Source organism: Diuraphis noxia, unplaced genomic scaffold, assembly GCF_037042655.1.
Source record: "Diuraphis noxia isolate RWA-SAM2 unplaced genomic scaffold, SU_Dnox_SAM2 contig0003, whole genome shotgun sequence".
Classification (NCBI taxonomy): domain Eukaryota; kingdom Metazoa; phylum Arthropoda; class Insecta; order Hemiptera; family Aphididae; genus Diuraphis; species Diuraphis noxia.
In genome coordinates this window covers 20,112,800-20,135,781 of record NW_028301713.1, presented here as the reverse complement: position 1 = coordinate 20,135,781, position 22,982 = coordinate 20,112,800, and the positions used below count along the sequence as shown (strand labels likewise).

At 28.8% G+C, this 22,982-nt stretch overlaps 1 protein-coding gene and 1 pseudogene across 1 annotated transcript in view; one reads left to right on the top strand and one right to left on the bottom strand.

Annotated features, from left to right (window-relative positions):
• The window catches only part of LOC149057004 (uncharacterized), a 106,691-nt gene that overhangs the window by 35,684 nt on the left and 48,025 nt on the right, over positions 1–22,982 (bottom strand). The gene's annotated exons all lie outside the window — the stretch shown is intronic.
• On the top strand, positions 3,709–4,409 carry LOC149057006 (uncharacterized; annotated as a pseudogene).

Here is a 22,982-nt window from a genome sequence, read left to right as displayed (position 1 = left end):
TTTAAAATAATCGTGAAAAACAAAAAATAAAAATTACACGTTCGATTGTCAAAATTAATTTTTTTAAATTATCGAAATATAAGATATTACGAATATATGAAGTTGAAATAATATATGTATATAGTAAAATTGTGAAACTTTTCCCCTTTGGTTTTTGATTTTTAGACAATATAACGTAAATTTAACACAATTCAACAGTTAAATTCTTCGATTATGGTTCTCAGACACATAATATAAAACCAACCACAATAATATTATACAGAATTCATGAATACCCCCCCCCCCCCGCCAATAGGAAATGAATCTGTTGTAAAATTCTGTTTTATAGGCTTACATCGAGCAAAACAGGGAGACTTGTTTTCGTATATTTTTGGTCAACAGTATACGAACACCGATTTACCAGAAACTGTATAGTCACATCCATATTATTATTATTATTTTAAATTGTATTGTTCAGACATCGTTGAATTCGTATTTGTATTCATTTACGATGGTGTACACAAATCAAAATGATAGTATTATTTATTTAATTTTATATAAATCGAACTATATACGCGAGATAGATTTGTGTGTGTTTAACAAATGTTTTTCTCGGCCAAAGTAATAATTGGTTCATATCATACAACTTGGGCTAGTTTTTGAAATCGAAGTTTTTTTTCAGAAAACAAAGAAAATAAATATTAACGGAATAAACATTCGGTTGTTTAAGCCAGGGTTTTCCAACCTACGGCCAATGTGTTTGCACCGACCCGCCAAGCTAATTAATGTTTTGAAAATAACATGTTAGTTTTCGTTGTTTTGTAATTTATTTTTATTTTGGTCTTATTGATAACAACTTATAATTGTCATAGGTATATGTATACTGACGTTATCGAACGTACGTGTAATCTACGGGTTTTTCTAACTGCGCAAGTCCAGTGTAATATATTTGGGACAATGTTGAATCAGTTTTTATAATTATTGCAGTTTATATCGCTGTTTCTTATCGAGTGTTGTGCTCTGTGCTGTATATTTTGGTATTTAAGAGTTTAATACGAGTTTAAGTAAAAGACGGAAAGTCGATACAGAGTGCCGTGTTTTTAATGAAAAATGGAATAATGACTACTTCTTCATCTAACAAAATATTTTGCATTGCGTATGCGATATTAGTGAGGAAAAGGTTTCTGCTTTGAAAGAATATAATATTCGTAGAAATTTTGAAACCAAGCACACATCTACATATAACGAGCTATGTAATAAACTACGAAGTAAGTTTTCAAGTAACTCGTACTCTGGCGATAGCCGGAATACCTTTTACCGACGGTGAAAGTGTAAAGGAGTGCATTTTGAAGACAGTCGAAGAGATTTGTGCTGATAAAATCAATTTATTACACCGGTGTTAGATTGTCGGTGAATACAATTGCGCGACGTACCACAGATCTTGGAAATGACATTGTTCGTCAGTTTAAAAGATACTGCTAAAAGTTTCAAATACTTTTCAATTGCTTTGGATAAACCTACCGACACTTCAGACCCAGCGCAGGTGCTTTTATTCGTTCGCGGAGTCAATGCAACTTTTAAAATAAAACCGAAGAATTGGCCGACGTCCACTCTATGAAAAATACATGTACTGGTAATGACATTTTTCTCAAGGTAAAACAATCTATTTTTGCTTTAGGTCTTGTTTTAAAATTTTAAAAGGCGTATCTACTGAGTACTGACGGCGGGCGCAACATATGTATGGTGGAACACGTAAAGATTTGGTTGGAAATGTTTGTAAAGCTGTATTGGGGACTGGTACAGCACAACCAGTGGCTATATTCACTGCATTAAACACCATCAAACTTAGTGTGGGGAAAATTCTCCAATATCTGAAGTTATGAATGTTGTTGTACAGAACGTAAATTATGTTCGAAAAAATGCTATCGATCACCGACAGTTTAAGAACTTTCCTGCTGAAATTGAAAGCGAGTACCCGGATATTCCTTATCATTGTGAAGTTCGTTTGCTCGACCGAGGTTATGTCTTGAAAAGATTTTTTATTAGAAATCGACATATTTATGACGGGAAAACCCACGTTGTAACTGAGTTAGCTGATTTTTCATGGCTATGGAAGCTAACTTTTCTCGTTGATATAACTCAGCTCTTGAATGAGTTAAATTTAAAGCTGCAAGGTGCAAACTCTTTAATTTCAGATGCATATTCCTACATCAAAGCTTTCAAATTAAAATTAACTCAATTCACAAATCAATTAATAGAAAAAAAAACTTGCCAGTTTTCCAACATGCTACAAATACAAACTTGAAAACAATGAAGATTTTCCTACCGATTTTTTTGTTGGAGTTCTCGCCTATTCAAAAGTGCAGTTTCAGGTCCAGTTTAGAGGTTTCGAAAATGCAGAAGACCGTATTCGAATTTTTGAAAATCCATTTTCCATAAAAATAGAAACTTTACCAACAGAGCTTCAGCTTGAAGTTATCGAGCTCATATCAAACAACAGTTTCAAAGACTACTTCGAGGAAACTATAGTCTCCAACAATTTTACGCCATGTTGCTAGAAGAATCATTTCCAAATCTCAAAAAACATGCGCGTGAAATGATGACAATATTTAGCTCCACATACTTATGTGAGCATACGTTTTCAAAAATGAAATACGTCAAATCCAAATATAGAACTAACTTAAGTGACGAACATAATTTGCAATACTAATTGGAATCACAAAGTTTGATGCTAACTATCTAGACATATTAAAAAACGAGCAGTTCCCAAACGTTTCACTAAACAATTTACTCGTTTCATAATAAAGCAAAGTTTGAATTGTAAAATTCAAAAATTAAATGAACAAAATAAAATAATTATATAAATAAACATATACATTTTATCTATTCTTATCTATTCCTCAATTTCATAACCAAACTATTTCTCGAAAAATGTTAGCCCGCGATGCCCAAGCGTATCTTAAATTTGGCCCTCCGTAAAAAAGGTTGAATGCCCCTGGCTTAAGCTAATAAATATTCTTAACTTCTGTTCCTCCATTATAATAAGACTTGGAATAAATACATAATATTACGTTATATATGTATGATTATATTTTACAACGTATCTCATATTTAACAATCCGGAAATACAACAGAATAATTTTCTATAAGAAATTATTCTATAGGTTCCTATACCAAATTCGATATTCATAAGATATTTTATTTGATTTCATTCATTCGTCTCTTGTTGGGTAAAATACAATATTTAAATACAAAATGTTTAAATAAATATTTCAAAATTGCAAAAATACATTATAGGTAGATACCACGAGTATACTATATAAGTCTATAACACAGTATTATATAAATAAAAACATAATTTGAATTTTCTCTATTTACAATATTCTAAATACAATCAAAATTGTTAATGGTTACATTGCTGATGATCAGACAAATTTATCAATCTAAATTGTATGTAGGTACCAATAGCCAGACCACGATAGAATTACAAGTTATATACCTTGTCACTATTTACCTTTTTTTTTTTGTTGTTGTTGTTGAATCGCGGCGCTACAGGGAGGCACTTTATCCTAGGATAGTCCTTCTATAACCTTCACTATTTACTTAAATAATGGTTTTATAAATATATTAGAATTGGACTTTTATAATAATTATTGTAAATACATATCACTAAAATAAAATACCAACTTAAATTTAAAAATACGATTATTTAACTATTAAAATAAAAATATGGAAATAAATTGTATTTTAAACCTTTTAAGAATTGTAATAAATTATTATCATATAATTTTAAGTGACTCGTTAAGCTCCCTCATTAGTGTAAAAATCAAATTTAATCCTAGTGACATAGCAATACAAATTCAAAACAGATTAGAGGAAGCAAAAAATGGAAACAATACTATAATTCTAATTTGAATACCTTGACACACAGGAATAGATGGCAATGAAAGGGCAGATAAACAAGCCAAACTTGCTATACGCTCAAATGACGCACAATTCATAAACATTTCCCAATACACTGACGTAAGAAAACAGATTAGACAAAATACAATCTTTCTTTGGCAAAACATATGGAACATCCAAACAAACAAATTAAACCAAATTAAAAAAACAGTAAAAAGATGGAAAAGAAACCCAAACATTAGTACCACAAACGAAAAAAAACTGAATTAACTAGAAAGGGACACTTAAAATTGACTCACGGGTATTTGATGGTAAAAAACCAACCATTAATATGCCAAACATATTGTAGCACCAAACTCACAATTAAACACATTTTTGAAGAATGCAGAATATACCAAATACAAAGAAAAGAACTAAACATAAGCCATGACATCTGAATAAGTCTAGGTCCAAATCCTGAAAATGAGTCCAACAAAATAGAATTTTTCAAAACAATAATTAATAAACCTACTGTAAATCACAACTAAAATATTGTAAAATTATTTAAATTATATACCATATTTATTATTATATAATTGTATTTTATGTAACACTAGTGGCCTGTGTTGTCGAAGCGGAAATTTATTTATGTAAATTTCAAAATCAATAAAAAAAAAATTATTATCGATATTATTTTGCTAAAAATAAAACTAATAAAAAAATTTTTTTAAAACTAATTATGTACAGAAAAATACTTGAAATAATATTTGAAACTAATTAATCAGTGTTAAAAACATATTTCCCAAAAATCAATAGACATTTCTTTCATATTTTTATATTGAACACTGTTAAATATTTTTTATCCCACGCTGAATGCTCCATTGCGTTATTTATTATTATTATTATTATTATTATTATTATTATTATTAGGTACATGGAATCTAATTTAATTTGCAAGTGTCAACGTTTTTTACGCCAACACCATTATTATCTGAAAATGCATTTTTATATTTGTTTAGATGTTGATATTGTTGTGCATGTACCATAGTCAAACAATAATAACAATTTTATAATCATACATATTAAATTATACTAAAAAAAAAAAATTAATGAGTGGAATTCAAACTTAAATATATTAATTATAATTTTTTATTGCTAATAACCAGGGCTTGGAACTTTTTATCCACCAAAAATCTATGAAATATGTGCATACGTATGCAATAAAAAAATGCAAATATGCAGTAAAATATGCATTTATTATTTCACGAAAAAGATACATTTTAAAGGTTAATTATAAAAAAAAATTATTTTTGAATCATAAATATTTTATTTATATTTATATTTTGATGATTTGAAGTCTTTATACTGAATCTATTCCAAGAATCCTAAATTTAAAAAAATAGAATTTATCAAACACAGTGAATCATGCTAAGTATTAATTGCTATATTTACCTAAATTACACTGAATGATAAGATGCTTTTTATATTTTCGAGTTTAAATGATCGTCTGTTGTGGCTCAGAAGGTTATCGTAAACAGAAAATGATCTTTCGACATCCACGGACGTAATTGGTGTGTACTTGTAGAAAATTAGGTCATTTGTTGTCAGATCTTCAGGAAGACCATGCATGGTGGAGATTGATCCACTAAGTATTGACAAGATTTGTTTATGTGTTTTTAAACCAATATTTTTAGATAAAACAGTTTCCATTTTTTCGTAGACTTTTTTCCCTGGTTCACCTTGAACGGATTTTAATTGTGTTTGAACATTATCCACAATACCTACTCAACGATTCGTCTAAAGGCATGTTTTTAGTCTGCAGTTTTAAAATTGATTCAGAAAGAATTTTAAAATTTGAAGTAATATACACTAAATTATTTTGAACGTGTTCTTTTACCAAATTTTTTTTCGAAACTTTAATACTTAATTTACAAATTTACAATATTCAATTATTGAAAACTTGTATATTGTTGATTTTTAATACGTTTTTAACATAAAATGCATTTATATACTCAAAATCTTTAAATATGCAAAATCATATAAATTTACTAAAATATGCAAAAATATGCAATATACATTTTTATATTTCAGTTGTATGGTTAATGAAATTAATTTGTATCGAATCAGATTTGAAATATGCCGTTTCCTGAGAAAGGTGCAAATGCATAAAGTTCCGAGCCCTGCTAATAACCCATCAAATATAAAATTAACTCTGCTTTAGGTAAATTATTGTTTTATAAAAAAAAATTAAAACGATAAATCAAAGTTGGCTTAACATCACAATAGTTATATAATATTTAGATTGTGAGCTGAGCAATGAACATATTGATTTTACAATGATGTGAATGTTTTTTTGTGTATGTGTGCTGGAGATATTTTTTCTAGTAGAAAAAAGGTTAAGCTTAGATTTTCTGCTCTGAGGGTGGTTTCCGGTAGCGAATTGGATTTTGACGGTATATAATACTACATCGGGGGATCAAAAGTAAAAAAAAATTTATCTTTAAAAAAAAAAATTTTTTACTCGAAACCAGTTTTACAAGATCGATATTGTTTTATTGGTGTAAATCAAAGAGACATAATCGCAGGTGTCTACTTAATATTATCACAAAATATTTACATTGACATTTTTTATAAATAATAAGAATGATAAAATATATTGACTATTTTTGAGTTACATTATACTATTATAGTATAATATAACATTTGACGTTTTCGATTTAATTGTCTATAAATTTGATTAAAAAAATGTTGATTCATACATTTAAAACTGACTTACTCAATAACAAGTAGTTATAGACTCAAACTACTGCATATAACAGAATGGTTATCTACTGTCCCTCTCTTTATTTTTAACCATCATGTCCAATGCTCTATATTTATAATAAAACATTATTCATTTACGAGAGCTAAAACAAATTTCGGGAGGTATTTTCATTTTTATTTTGAAAAACAACAATTTATTTTATCAGAAAAAAATTTAAAAAGCTGTTTAAACGTCTCTTAAATGTCCTCGTATATTTTAATTTAATTTATATTTTGCATAAGTTGTATTTTCACGGAGTGTTTTAAATAGAAGTTGAACCGCTTGATTACGATTAAAAAAATAAAGTGTACCGCAAGCGCATAATCTATTTTTGATAAAATTTTGGCTGTTTTCTGGTTTATGTGTACAACAAATAGACACTGAAAAGAATGGATATTTTCTCGAAGGCCACAACTGTTCAACATTTATAAATTAATAATAATCAAAATACTGCGCGGGTAAATATATAATTATATATATATATAGGTATATAATATTTTGGATTTCGAGGAATTGAATATTTGACTGCAGGAAATATAATTAAAAATTCTTTTTTTCTTTTTTTTGGCAAAAGCAAATTTATCAAGAGCACGCAGGCAAGCATTCAGATTGCGAAGAGTTCAAAAAAAAAAAAAAATCCGCAACAACACCAATTCAGTCCTACCGAGTCAACTGAAACGAACAACCCTCTTTCGACATCACTCGGACGTTATTTATATAGATGTTATACATCATATTGTCCTCCAGCTGGCGTGCTACCCCGTAATAAATAGTGGCTTATTACTCAAAACCGGACGTCCTTCTCTCGCAGACACAAATAAAACACGGCACATATACTGTATAGCTTTGTCGTCGTATATTATGTTGCGCGATGGAATAATATACAGAGTGATTTTCGGGCTCGTCTTATTTTTTTATACGGTTAGTTATGCTAAATATTAAATTTCAGATTTATGTAATTTTTAAATACATCATATACCTACGTATTGAATACAATTTTTCGAATCATCATTGACATTTTTTGTACCACTTGAGGATAGTCGTCTTGTGACAATACAAACTTATTCGGGTTTTCAAACAGGAACTTCCTTTTTTTTGTTTTTATTTTATTAATAAGCAATTTTTTTTTTTTTTAAGAATTTTGATACATCATCTAAATCAAAATTCGAGCTAGCATATATAGGTTTTAAGGATAATATGTCCATGGCAATGGGTTAAGATTGTGGGCTAAGACGATTTGAAAAAGTTAGCTATTATTACTATTGATTTATCGGTACAAATAATTTATGTAAAAATGATCCACCAAGCATAATGAATACTACATCTAACATTACATAATATAGTTTTTGTTATCATTAAACCATTTTTAAGGATTATTATCCTTTGAGTAAACATTTTATTTGTTCAGAAACTACCGTTGAAAAAATGATCTGCTAAATAATTTTCAGTAAAAAAGGTGGGTTCTCGTTTGAAAAATAGAAGTTAGTATATCCCCCTTGATTATCACAAAAAATATCAGAAATTTGAAGAAAATACGGTCTTAAGTGTACTTAAAAATACTATAAATCAAAATTTGAATACATGTTAAGCTATCCAAGGAAAAATTGGGGGTGGGCATGCTTAAAAAATCACCCTGTATATATGTATCACGTAGAGATATTATATATAATATGCAGTATAGTATGTAGATAAAGTTGAACAATTTCCGTTTTGAAAACCTCGTCGGGATCGCGGTGGTTTACGGTTTTCAAACGATGACGATATTATATAAAATATTGATAGCAGGTCACACCTCCATCTGATATTTCCTCAGGACGTTTACCTGCTGAAAATATGTGTGACATAAAGTGGCCTGAATGGTGTTGAGATAATATGTCATCTTACGATGACCAGTCTGGTAACTGGAAAACATCTGCAGCAGTATTTAAAAATAAACGTAATTATACATCATAATACAGGTTGTCTCAGAAAGATAAAAAAAATTGGCTTATTAAGCGTATGACAAAAATTGTTAATATTTTATGATAAGTAAATAATTTAAGAAATATACTAATATTAGCAAATTCTCAAAAATCATATTTTTACAAAATTTATTACGTTCCAAATTAATTTAACCAAAAAAATATTGAATTTTAAATAAAGTCTAAAATATAAACTACTTGACTTCGATAAATCTTTTTACCATCAAAATTGTTCTTTTAATCAGATTCACAAATAGGCTATTTTGAATATATCCGAAACATTTTTTATCAGTTTTTAAGTTTTTATTTTCAGTATTGAAAAATAAAAAAAAAAATTATACTTAAAGTGTAGAGCAATTTTCTATGAATTATATATAAAAAAAAATTTTAATATTGAATATAACAAAAGTTATTCCATATGTCATCGTGAGACACTCTGTATGTTTGTTTTGTATTACGTAATAATATGTAGGTAGGCAAGTTGTACAGTCTTATCAATTTATTTATTTTATCAGCCATATATTGATACAGATAATAAATGATTTGATTAATATGTTTAGATGATCAAAAATTTATCTAAGTCAAGAAGTTTATTATTTAAATATTTTTAAAATTCAATAATTTGTTGTCAAATTAATTTGGAACGTAATAACTTTTTTAAAAAATATAATTTTTGAGAATCTTCTAATATGAGTATATTTCTTAAATAATTTACTCATCATATAATATTAACAATTTTTGTCATACGTTTAATTGACATCATTTTTTTTCGGATCTTTCTGAGACACCTGTATATACGTATAATAATAATAATAATATTCGTCAGAGTGGGATGAGTGCGTGACACGACAAACTAAACGTATTGGATTTCGTGCAGCTGCAAGGTCATGACCGATATTGCACGTATTCCAGAAAAATTATAGAGAGCCTCTGAGGAGAAATAAGGATAACCAGAAGAAAAGAACGCTTTCCGGCCATCGAGACAATATAACGACATCATTGTAGGCGGCGTATGTCAAATCTGCACGCACGACAATAATTATTATAATATGCTTGGAAAGCGTTTGCGGGAAATGTCGTAAAAAAAAAAAAAATGTATACGAATAAAATGCAATAGGAAAAACGAGAATATTGTTTGAAACGGTAAAAACACTAAGAACCCTTAATGACACATTGAATTCTCCGTACATTGCAGTACATATTATATATAATAAACATTAAACTGTATCGTCAACACCGCCATACACCGTGATTTTCCACTTTTCGTGTGCATACATGGCAATATTATTATTATTATATGTATGCTATCTACGGTCGGTACGCGTCATCATTGTGGTGTGATCATAAAATAGTCTGCAAAAAAAAAAAAAACGTAAAAAATAAAATATTGACTCGCACAGCGCAATGATAATACAATATAACGACAAACGTAAAAAAAATACAAATAAAAAAACGGATTCTGTCGGCCTAATCGGTATGCCTACGACGTCGTTTGATGTGGTGGATTTTGACGATAGTTTGTCATTAGGGGGGTGGGGGGAGGCGGCATAGTGTATAATGTACCTCCCTGATTTTGTTCGCGTTTCATTGGTCTGTCGTACAATATTAACAAACATGCTGCCGATGGCTGGAACCCGACTGAGCGCGATTGACCTTTTTCACAACCCGATTGAGCATGGTTGGAATCAAACAATTGGAACCCAAAAAAACCCAAAAAACAACACGATTGAGCACGAAAATAGGTGCGACGTTGCCATTTTGTATCGTATAATATTAATATTAAAAAATAAAATACATTTGAATGTAATAAAATAAAAATCGTTTAATGGGTTTTAATCACATATTACATATGTACCTACGTCAGTTAGTTTATTATATTATATTACAATGACAGTTAATTCCGTTAAATACTGAATATAAAAATACATAATATAAAAAAAATAAATAAAAAAATGTTGATAATACGAATCAAAATAAATTTAAAAATAAAAATTTAAATTTTTTCCCCTAAATACATATTTCCAACTTTAAATAAGTATTTAAGTAGGTTATCAACAACTTTAAATTCAGAGTACTCCTGATAAGCCTTTATAGTGAAGTTAATTTTTTGGTTTTCGATAACACTAATTTTTTTATGATTATTACTTGCTATGGATTGAATTTTCGTGATCGTTTCAGCCCGAGTTTCTTGTAACACTATAATAACCAAGTGTATATGTGGATGTGCCTTGTAAAATTGAGAATTGTATGTCCTGTGGAAACTTATGTTAGTAATTACCTATTGGTAATATCTACTACTCAACATACGTAGGTACTAGTGAAAATCTGACAACGTTGTATACAATATTTTTTTTTTTATCGTGCTCAATCGGGTCGTCTAAAAGGTCGACCGATAACGACCGTGCTCAATCGGGTATCACCGCTGCCGATGACCGAACCGTGTAAAAAGTTGATAATTTAAACGAATTACGCATACCTATTATATTATACTGCTTTATTGGTATAGGTACCTATTAAAATAATATAATTTTATTCATATAATGCTATAAAGTTATCGTTTATTGACAATATAATAATAATATTTATTAACTAAGATCCGGAGATTATACCTACACGATTGTTAAAAAAACACATTCTTCGAAAAATCTTGAATATGAAAAATTATTGATTTTTTTTGTTTGATTTCAGACGATTCGATCCCGCGTGCGGCCACGATCTATTCCAAAGCTGACCTATATATTATATGTCAATATTTTTACGTTTATAGCAACTGCCAACTATAAAAATAATAATAATAATATCCTCGCTATTATTGGATAAAAAGTTGTGGACATATTTTATTTTGATTGTTAATGAGGTTTACTTGAAATTGGCTTTTTAAATTTATTGAAATCCTGCAACTATTAAACCGATTATCATATAATATCGTTTTTAAATTTTAAACATTAAGAATTTAGCATAATTATATAATATTAAACTGGATGATGAAATATTAAAAATGTATTCGAAATACATATTGTATACTTTGCGACAAATATTTTTTCAGACATTATTTTGGAAGAAATAGATTAATACTGCAGCTTCTATATACCTATAGTTAATACAAATCAATTGACTAAAAGATTGATAGGTACTTTTTTCCACCCCCTCCCCTCTCTCTCAAAAAAAATCAAAGTTCGTAAAGTCGTGAACCGCATTTATTTGACATGTGTGTGCTTGCATGCTCAGGAACAACACTCTGTTATTTCTTTTATCCCATAGTCATCATACACACCCACTAATGATCACTTAAGACCTCACACATTTATACGTCACGCACTAGGAAAATCATTTATATCGAATCCCATTAAAACATTATTTAATGACATTTTCACAAGTTCGCGTTTTTTTTTTTCACTTGTATAGCCGCAGTTAGGATATACTTTGTATATAATATTATGTTAAGTATGTATTGTATATTATTTGTATATAAGTATATATTATTGACGTTTATTTTCGGTATTTTACTTAGGTATATAATAGGGACGGATATTTTGCGGCTACCATTGAATTGGCTCCCAATTTTGGGTAAATATAAATTCGATCCTTGAATTGGCTCCTGAAAAATGTATATTTAAATTGGCTCCTTAAATTGTTAAATATTATTTTTTAACCAGGGATTCTCATATTATAGGCGTTTACTTTTACGATGTAAAATCCAAATATATTCAACTTTTTCTATACCTGTATTAGATAGTACTTAATCTGATACAAAAATTATTATAAGTATAGACCCCGAAAAATAGTCTTATACATATAATATTTTTGTTTAACTTATTGATTTTTATGTATAAATTTTATAATGACGCACTTTGCTAAAATACTGTCTGTTTTTTCTAATTTTTTAATTTATATAATATACATAAATTTTATAATGACGCACTTCGGTAAAATATTTTCTGTTTTTAAATTTTTTAATATAATTTTGTGTAACGAATTACGAATTATACGTACTTTAAATTATTAACATATTGGCAATCAATAAATTTTTGAAAAAAAAAAACGGTAGGGAGCCAATTCAACAGTAAATTCTTGGGAGCTAATTCAAAGGTACTTAGTAAGGGTAAAATATTGACTACCTGTATTGGGGAGCCAATTCAATTGCTCCGTATTTTGCACGTGTCATCAGACCATACGTTATCTACTATTTCTTTTCCTCCAAGTCAACCTTTTATGACCTATAATTAAGTAACGAAATCCGGGTTTTTCCTGTAAGACAATATGTGTTTGTATTATAAAAACGCAAAGGCTCCGACTCCCTTCAGAAGACAAACACTGTTATGAGACGCTGTCGCGTAGATGAGTACCAATTTTCAAAATGTTCTATTGAAATAATATATAGAAGTTTTGTAGTGCATAAAATATAAAGGCAGTAAAATCGTTAATTTGTTTGCAGGTAAGGCGAATGATAAACACTACGGATAAAGATGATATATGTTTAAAGTTTTAAAAACCTTCACTTCAACAGTGTCAAAACCTAAAAGTGTCCACTCGACAACTCAGTCTGAGTGACTCGGTCCATCAATCGTCGTATACGACTGTAGTTTTAGTATAAAATGAAATATAACAATCTGTAAAAGTGATTAATCGCGCCATATGTATATGTGATATGTATATATATAATAATTTGTAAAATGTTATATTGTAAATAGTTATATATATATACAGGGTGATTTTTTTATCATGAACCACTCATTATTTCAAAAAGTATCAATGTTTTTGAAAATATTTTTTTACAAAGTTTCATATTGTTAAAAAAACAACGTTTTTATGAAAAAATTATATTTTTTAATATTTTTTATCCTTATAATTTTTAAAGTTTTTTACTTTTTTGAATGGCAACCTAGAGTTTTAATTTCATATTCCAAAGCAGAATATTTTTCTAAGTATTTTGATACGTAAAAATCGAATTTTGGACGAATAGTTCATGAGTTATAAGTATTTAAAGTTTAGATTGGCGGAGTGGAGTGGTACGGGGTTACCCCGCAAAATGTTTGTCCACTACTCCGCTTGTCTAAACTTTAAATACTTATAACTCATGAACTATTCGTCCAAAATTCGATTTTTACGTATCAAAATACTTAGAAAAATATTCTGCTTTGGAATATGAAATTAAAACTCTAGGTTGCCATTCAAAAAAGTAAAAAACTTAAAAAATTATAAGGATAAAAAATATTAAAAAATATAATTTTTTCATAAAAACGTTGTTTTTTTAACAATATGAAACTTTGTAAAAAAATATTTTAAAAAACATTGATACTTTTTGAAATAATGAGTGGTTCATGATAAAAAAATCGCCCTGTATATATATATAAATATATATTATATATATATAAATATATATATATATATATTATGTTACCATAAATTCAGTGACAGACGACAGATCTGGTATTATATAATATGTGAGGTACCCGCCCCCCTCACCACCGTCGAAGGTCCTTTGTATACGCGAAATATATTGTGCAGTATATTAATACGACACCGCCGCGATATAGGTAGAATATATATATATATATATAATATATATATATATATATATACTGACTTAAAAACCGCCAAATTCTCGCCTAGGTCTTGAATTTCGTTATTAATTTTCGTCTCCCGCGTAATAAGATATACAATGTGTATTTTGCGCGAAAACGTGAAAATGGCGGCGCATTAATCTAATCACTTTAGTGGATCGCGATGTCATTATTGCGCGGTCCCCGCGTTTATTATTCTCGACGTAATAATAATAATAATATAATACACGTGATGATATAATATTATAAATATGTATAAAATAAAATTGTGATTTTTTTACCCAACCCGTGAACGGAGCATATTTTCGCGGATTTTCCGTTATATTCTGCGAACGATTGATTTGCAGTTTATTGCAATATATAATCGTTGGCTTATAAAACCCGCGTAATCTTGGTGTGAACTATATACGCTATTCGTTTTCTCATCAAATCGTGGTGTTCCGTGTTTACAAACCGTATAATATACCTATTTTATAGAGAGGTTTTAGTTGTTTCATAATCGATTTTCCGACCACTGTTTTCTACCTGCTGCAGCTGCTCTACGCACAGTGCATGTGCAGTACGGTGGTGGTAATATCACATTGTTGCGATTATTTAACGGCAGCGGCCATAAAATGAGTTTCGATTTATCATTAAAATAATATTATAATACCATATTATTATAGCCATATATAGGCAGATACTCGTTTTAGTTCAGAGCCGACGATAAGAGAAAAAAAAATGATAGTATACCAATAATAAAGCAGTAATAAAGGTTTTAGATGGGTTCTGCGCGCGTGCCTATATGAATAGGTAACGTATATGTAGGCGGCGGATAACGATTTCATGAAACAGATGAAATTTAAATAATAAAGTCATTTTTTTAAATAAATTTCATAGCCATTTTTTTCCGTGACACGTTAACATTTCCCAAACGGCCAGCAGCTGCAGTGTATAAATGAGCGTTGCAGAGCACGCTTGAGTACGCGACGGTTTTAAATTTAAAATTCAAACTACGACACAATCATACCGTGAGACCTCGAACCAAAAGTCGTGCAGTGCAAGCTGTATATCATTATTACCGTCGTATATAATGATTTGATATTGTGTACCTATTATAATTTTTTTCTGTTTTGCGTTTAAATAAACAATATTCACTTTGCAGCCATTCGCGCGCGTTCAACAAGTTGTACGCGACGTGAAAAAGTTGATATTTTTATTTTTTTTTTGTCGGAAGGAAATAGCCACGCATAAGTAGGTACTATAAGTTATTCAACGCAATACAATATGCATAAATAGAATAGTAGGAAACACCGAAATGCGATTGCAGTACGAAATCGTGACTTTCCGCGTCGCCGGAACCCAATTTGCCGAATCTCAATTCGCCGACATCCCAGTTTCCCAGTTCGCTGACTATTTATTTACATTTTCCCAATTCGCCGACTTATTAAAAAATAAAAGTAAACACAAATTTGTCATGTATAAACGGTTATTAATACATAAAGTTAGTAGATATATTAAATAAAAATGAAAGTAGGTTAGGATATTATATTATTATACACAAAATAAAAGTAAATATAATTAATAAAAAAATTATAAAATTATTATATGATATTTTATTCTATCGTCGACATACTCTATTAAAGAGATTTCTTCTGATTTCAATCTATTATTATATTATTATATTCTGTCCACTCGATGAATAAAATTATCAACAACTAATAAATCTCGATATTTTTCATGTTTTGTTTTAAACCATTCCATTTTTAATTCAATTTTCTATAATCACTTTTCAATAGTTATACCAAAGTTCACTATAAAATCAGCTGGAATGAACTAAATTCACCAATCTATACTACATAATATGGATTTTATATTTTTAAGTGTGGAAAAACATTTAAAATGTTGAACTTATATCGATAACATATTAACATACCATAATAATATCGCTATAATATCTTATCCGTTTTCGATAAAACCATTATGGATCAGTGAACTGTCGGTGAATCGGGAAAATTGAAACTTTATTAATAATTTGTCGGCGGGCCGAGATGTTAAAAAAAAATTTTAAACTGGTATATATGTCGGCAAAATGGGTATGAACCTTTGAAATAAACGACGTTAGAGTGCTAGACGTACCTTTATTGGACGTAATTATATTGGCCTGATCTATAGTTCAGCGTCATTCGAATAATAACAAGAAATGTTTCAATACGGAACGATTCATTTAGCGCAAAAAACACTCATATTATTTCAAAAACAGTTATCGTTTCGAGACTACGTTTTTAAAACCAAATTATTTTTTATTTTTTTTCACCACAACATGCATTTTTGATTCCTCATTCTAGAATAAAATTATTGAAACATTGTTGTATGGTAACATTTATTAAACAGTTATAAACAATCCATTTTATATTAATTATTAGTACCTAATAATTTTGAAGTTTGAATATTCGTATTTGTCTAATGGAAAATCAACCTTTATCTTGTATAATAACTGTGCGTAAATATTATATTTTTAATAATTTATAACTTTATAACAGGATAGTATAAAAATGTTATGTATATTTTTCGTAGACTGAAGATAATATTTTGTGTAAAAAAAAAATAAAACCAACATATAAAATGAACATAATATCCACGTTAACAGTTATCTGTTCTATATTAAACACGAGTTACACTAGAGCTGGCGGTATGTGAAATTCACTCACCGGTATTCGGTATGTATTTACATACCGGTAATTCGGTATTTTTCGGTAAATACCGTCTCTTTGGTAAATACCGTACATTCGATAAATACCGTATCTTTACTCGCCGTACCGAAAAATACCGGTATACCGGAATATTCAAATACCGGTATTTTTAAATACTGGTAGTTCCAAATACCGGTGACTCACCGGTATACCGTGAATACCGCCAGCTCTAAGTTACACATGGTACCCAACGATTTTCCCGAATCGAAATTCCCGAATGCACTTTTTCCCGAAAATGCGAAAAACCGAAATCTTTTTTCTCGAATGCGTTTTTCCCGACGGTTATTGTACCCGAAATAAAAAATTTCAACATTTAATTAATAGCATATTGTCGCGGTCCGCTGGCGACGTGTGCGGCGATGAAGATGGTATTTATGAAAAGCTACGGGTATCTTGCCTTTATCGCACTTCACCAACGTTATAATATGAACATTCAACTATTTTCACACCGATATCATAATTACATTGTAATAATTGTAGTCGCGTGTACTATCAGCAGTCGTTCTACTTCCTAGTTCTTCGAACTAGTGTTTTATTGTAAAAATTGTTTTATTTTTACTTTACCAATCACCATCATGGCTGAAATTAAAATTTTGGGCGAAGCGAAATTAATTTACGATGGTCTTATTTACGTACGTTCTAAATTACCAGTCAACGGAAAAACATACTGGGAATGTCAAAAATTACGTATGAAAGGGTGCAGAGCAAGAATTATTATTATGTTCGGGAAAAAGTTCATTCGGGAAAAGACGTACGCGAAAAAAGGTTTCAGGTTTTTGGATTTTCGGGAAAAATACCGGTAACCCGTTACACATTCCGTGGATCTAATAAAAAACAAAAGATGGAAGTAAGCGTGTTCAAAAAATGTATTTATTATGAAAAATAGTAATTTTTTATGTTTATTTTTTGAAGGAACAGACAAATCTTGAAACAATTTTTAAAGAGATAAAAGAACTAACAAAAAAATCGAAGACGGCCAGCCTGCTATAATAAATTCACCCAATGTGACCACTAGAGACGTAAATGCAGTGGGATCCATTAAAATTGGCTATGATTATATTATCATGGACATGTTAAAACAATACTTTAATAAAGGTTAGACACCTCTTAACAGCATAAACGGGGACCTAAACGGCGCAGATATTTTCATCAAGGCCACGCTTTTTTGGACCATTTTTTCACAAATACGGTTGGCTTGCATTTCTCATAGTTTCATTGTAGAAGTTATTTATGACGGAATTTTTGTAGTAGTTGTATAGTTTGAAGTATCGTTTGGTGCTTTTTGAATGAAAATATCTGAGTAATTTTGGTCCCCGCCTATGGTGAATAATGTTATTTTCATCACACCTTTTGTTTAAGACTAACGATTAGATATTTTAGAAATATTAGATCTAAAACTAGAAAATGTCTGACACTATATGAAAATACCTAACATTTAGTCAGTTTTTGATATATAGCCTATATCTATTATACTTTAGTGGTAAAAGTCTAATATTTTGAATCAAACTATTTTCAAACAGCCATTATTGTAAATGATAATATTATGGGGTTTTTTTTTTAACGCATCAATAAAAATTAAGCTGTATATATTATTTACTTTTGTGTTTTACCAATTGAGTCCCCTAGAATCTTTTAAGATTTTCGGAGAGAAAACCCACATTATTAATATTCGTCGTTCGTTTTCCGGTGTCTTTAAAATGCTAATACATACATATTACGTATAGGTATTAGATTTTGTATGTCGGTCACGAGAAAAATCGAAAATCTTTGCGTTTATGTATTCATAGTATACAATATTATGGATGTTATAATAATATATTTGTTACAATAAAGCCATATTATAACATATAGGAACATATAGCTATACCATTTAAACCCTTTACGCAAGGATTTAATCACAAAAGAAAATTTAATTTCAAATGATACGAAAAATTATTAGTGCATCATAGTGCATTATTATGGGTATACATACACCGCAAATTATTATAATTGTATAGATTTTACATGTTCACCCGGCCCATTTTTCAATTTTTATTTTTTTATTTATTGCATGAATTTATTCGAATTCTGATTTTTCAATTTTTCAATACCTATTTTTATATAATGTGTCGTTCATGGAGTATCCTATATGGGTGATATTAACTGGTTCTTTTTAAATAAGTACCTAACACTTTTTTTGATTTTTTTTTGTTAATTTTTCGTCAGATTTTTTAATGTTTATGTACATATCAATCGAAATTCGAATGAGTAGTTTTTGAGATAACTTTGTGTAATTATATTTAAGGAAAACAATATCCTGTTAATGATAATGGATTTGAAATAAATTCAGGCTTTGATGATTTGAGAATCTTAGTGATTAATATTAGTTAATCAATATATTTGTAAATATTGTAAAGTATAATAAATTCAAGATCCAATATTACGCATCACATAAGACATAACATATTTGATATTTGAGTGAATTCTATTTTAATAAGTACAATCTTTAGTAGGTATAGGTAATCGCGCGGCACGAACATTTTAATAAATCAGAAATTACGCTTTTGAATTTTTATTTAGATATATTTAGCCATTATAGGTAGATAAAAATTTTCAAAAAAAACATCCTAACAATAACAAACATATAACAAAGATTCATATTTGATCAAAATAAAAAACGTATTACCACAGCTAGAGTTCTCCTTAGATAAGAGATCTTCAGCCTTTTTAGGCAGTGTGCTGCCTATTATTTTCTAAAAATTTCAAAAGCTAAAGTAATATACGGAAATAAAATGTTATAATAATAAGTGAAAAAAATAAAAATAAAAGTTATTAATAATCTTGTTGTAGTTACGTATAACGTATGTACAAATATACGGGTGCGTTCCGATTGCGTATGATACTATTGCTTGTGGACCTTTTCATTAAAACTATTGCGTACATTCTACCAATCCAAACTTAGTGCAATGTTACCTTTGTTCGAAATCGTGATAATTTGTAAAATAACTAATTTTAGGAAATGATTGCTTATATTTGTAACAATTTCATAAACGTTACTGTAAATATTTTTCTCGGGCCAATAATTTTCGATAATCTATAAAATACTATCTAATATTAAGATATCTGAAAACTTAACCATATGTAATAATAAACTATATGACCAATTTAAAATAGATGGTAATGTATTAAATTTTTTATCGGGAACTGGTTATCGATACCAAGGTTTTAACCAATAATAATTCTATAAATATTGTTTTTAGTTAACTTAAACTTTTTAATTTTTTAAATTATATTATTTCTATTGTATTTATATACCTATATATTTTATATTGTTTTTAATTGACTATAATAATGGTTTTTAAATTGAATTATATTTATTAGCACCTATTGGCAACGTTTCACTCATTTTCGTACGCAATCGTAGTGTTTCTAGGTAGAAAAATCGTACGCAATCGTTCTACTAAAAGGTTAGGTAAACGTACGCGATCGTATATCACCGCAATATATAATATGCTGTTCTTAAAATCTGTCCGTGATGGCCTAAAATAAAGACATAACGGGGCGCGGGTTGTAAACTCCGTCAAATGGTACCTACTACATATTATTTTAATATTTAAACCATGGTGATTTAATAGTTTGATAGGTACGCTTAAAAATTCCAAAAATAATCAGTTTTTGGATAAATAAACGGCTGTAATACGATTGCGCGCGGTCCTTATCAACGGTACCTTTTTAGGTGTACGATTGCGCGTGCTAAATTATTTTTGCTTCTAATCAACGTTGCCAAATATACAGATTATAGGTGCATGGTAATTATCCGAACTTTTTATGTAGACTAAGTGTGAATATAAAGTATCATCTGTTATTTTTTGTAACTATTTGTACTATTTGTAACTTTTTGTACTATTTTTGACTGATTAATTGACACGTGATGCCACGTTTATAATGTTATTAGAAATAAATACAATAACAACATATACGACAAATAACAAATTTTTTTATAATTTTTTTTATAATAATAATTATTTTAAATTTTAATAATAAATTGGCAACGTCGCATCCAATTTCACGCGCAATCGTACGCTTTTGAATAGTCAAAAGCATGTTCTTTTTTATTCCGGCATCGCGCGCAATCGTATGCCCAAAAAGGTAAAACGCGCGCAATCGTACTCCACCGAAATAAACAAATTAATAAAAACAGGGATGATCATGCTCGATGAAACACTTCACTGTATACAATATGCAATATAAATATATAATGTTTCAATTTCCAAGTTTCCTACTTAAATAATTTTATACGTTTTATAATATCGCACAATCTGTGCGCACATCGTTCGCTGCAGCAGCTTATGACATTTGCGTTGAATCGTTTTTTTCCGGTATTACACACGTAACGTCCCATATATATATATATTATATACTATACTATACTTTATTTTATCGATGTTGGCGGTATTACTGTTAGCTAGGTAGGTATATATTATTTTTCTCTGAGTGGGTATTTAAAATTTAAAAATTATTATAAACTCGGAAAGCATTTCTATTTAAATGTTTTATAATATAATACACAACACTGCACTGCACTGACGGGTTATTCGATTTACGACAAGTACCACAATATATTATTATATATGATTATAATATTAATTTAGCACAATGTATAATAAATGCACAAACGAGTAATATAATATCCATGTCGGTTTATCGATATATTGTTTTCTTCGTATTCGTTATAATATTTATTTAAGATTCTTCTGGTTCTTTCTTTATTCAAATCGTTTACAAGGGCACACTGCATACAAAATGCGCAAATATACATATGTCACAAATATATACAGAATTATACACCCCTATTTTTCCCTCGATTTTATTCAAATATCATGAATTTTTGAATTTGTGAGCCTTACTTAAAGTCCCTAATACGATTTTTTTTAGATTTTCATTATACCAGTGAATAAGTGCCCGTAGCATAAAAACTTATTTGTTTCAAATGAGAACCGTACTTTTTTAATATAAACAAAATTATATAGTTTTCTTGAGAACTTTGATGTTCATTATTCAAAATTCAAACGAATAATTTTTCTCAGTTATGTTAAAATGTTTGTTTTAACGATAATATAGTCCTTAAAAATATAAATGATGCATATATCCAAGACTGAATTTAATGTTTATTTGTATTATAATTCAACCATTTTTAAAAATTATAAAATTCGTTAGATTTATATTGGTTCCTAGCATTTTAGGTATTCAGAGTCTATAAGTACACAAAGATTAATAAGTCATAAACTATACACTATTTCAAATTTTTTTGATTTAGATACGTCATAATTTTTAATACTATTGTCATTTGAGTAGATTATATGAGTCTGCTGTGTCTCCATATCACAGGACTAACTTTAGGTTGTTCATTGAATATCAAGAGTTTTAAAATATGACCTTCAATCAGGTTTATTTAAACAAATTGTTTAGAATATTTTTTCGATGAAAATGATTTTATAATTTTTTGAATATTGGATTTCCGATGAATCGGTTGGCTAAATATTAATATTCAATATTTATTAGTTATTAGGAGTTTATTTACAGGCATGCCAATCTATACTTATCAATGAAGTTCGCTTTCATAAAATTACACGTTTTTCTTACTATATCTTAGATGTAAAAACATGATCTATATCTTAGATCTCGAAAACAATGAAAGCTAGAATAAAAAAACAATTATACCGGGTGATTCTTTTATCATCGAACACTTATTATTTAAAAAATGATTAATGTTTTTGAAAATATTATTTTACATAGTTTCTAGTTGTTAAAAAACCAACGTTTTTATTAAAAAATTATATTTTTTATCTTTATAATTTTTAAGTTTTTTACTTTTTTGAATGACAACATAGAGTTTTAATTTCATATTCCAAAGCAGAATATTTTTCTAAGTATTTTGATTCATAAGAAGTTTATGAGTTATAAGTATTTAAAATTTACACAAGTGGAGTAGCGGTCAAACATTTTGCGGGGTAACTCCATACCACTCCACTCTGCCAATCTAAACTTTAAATACTTATAACTCATAAACCACTCGTTCTAA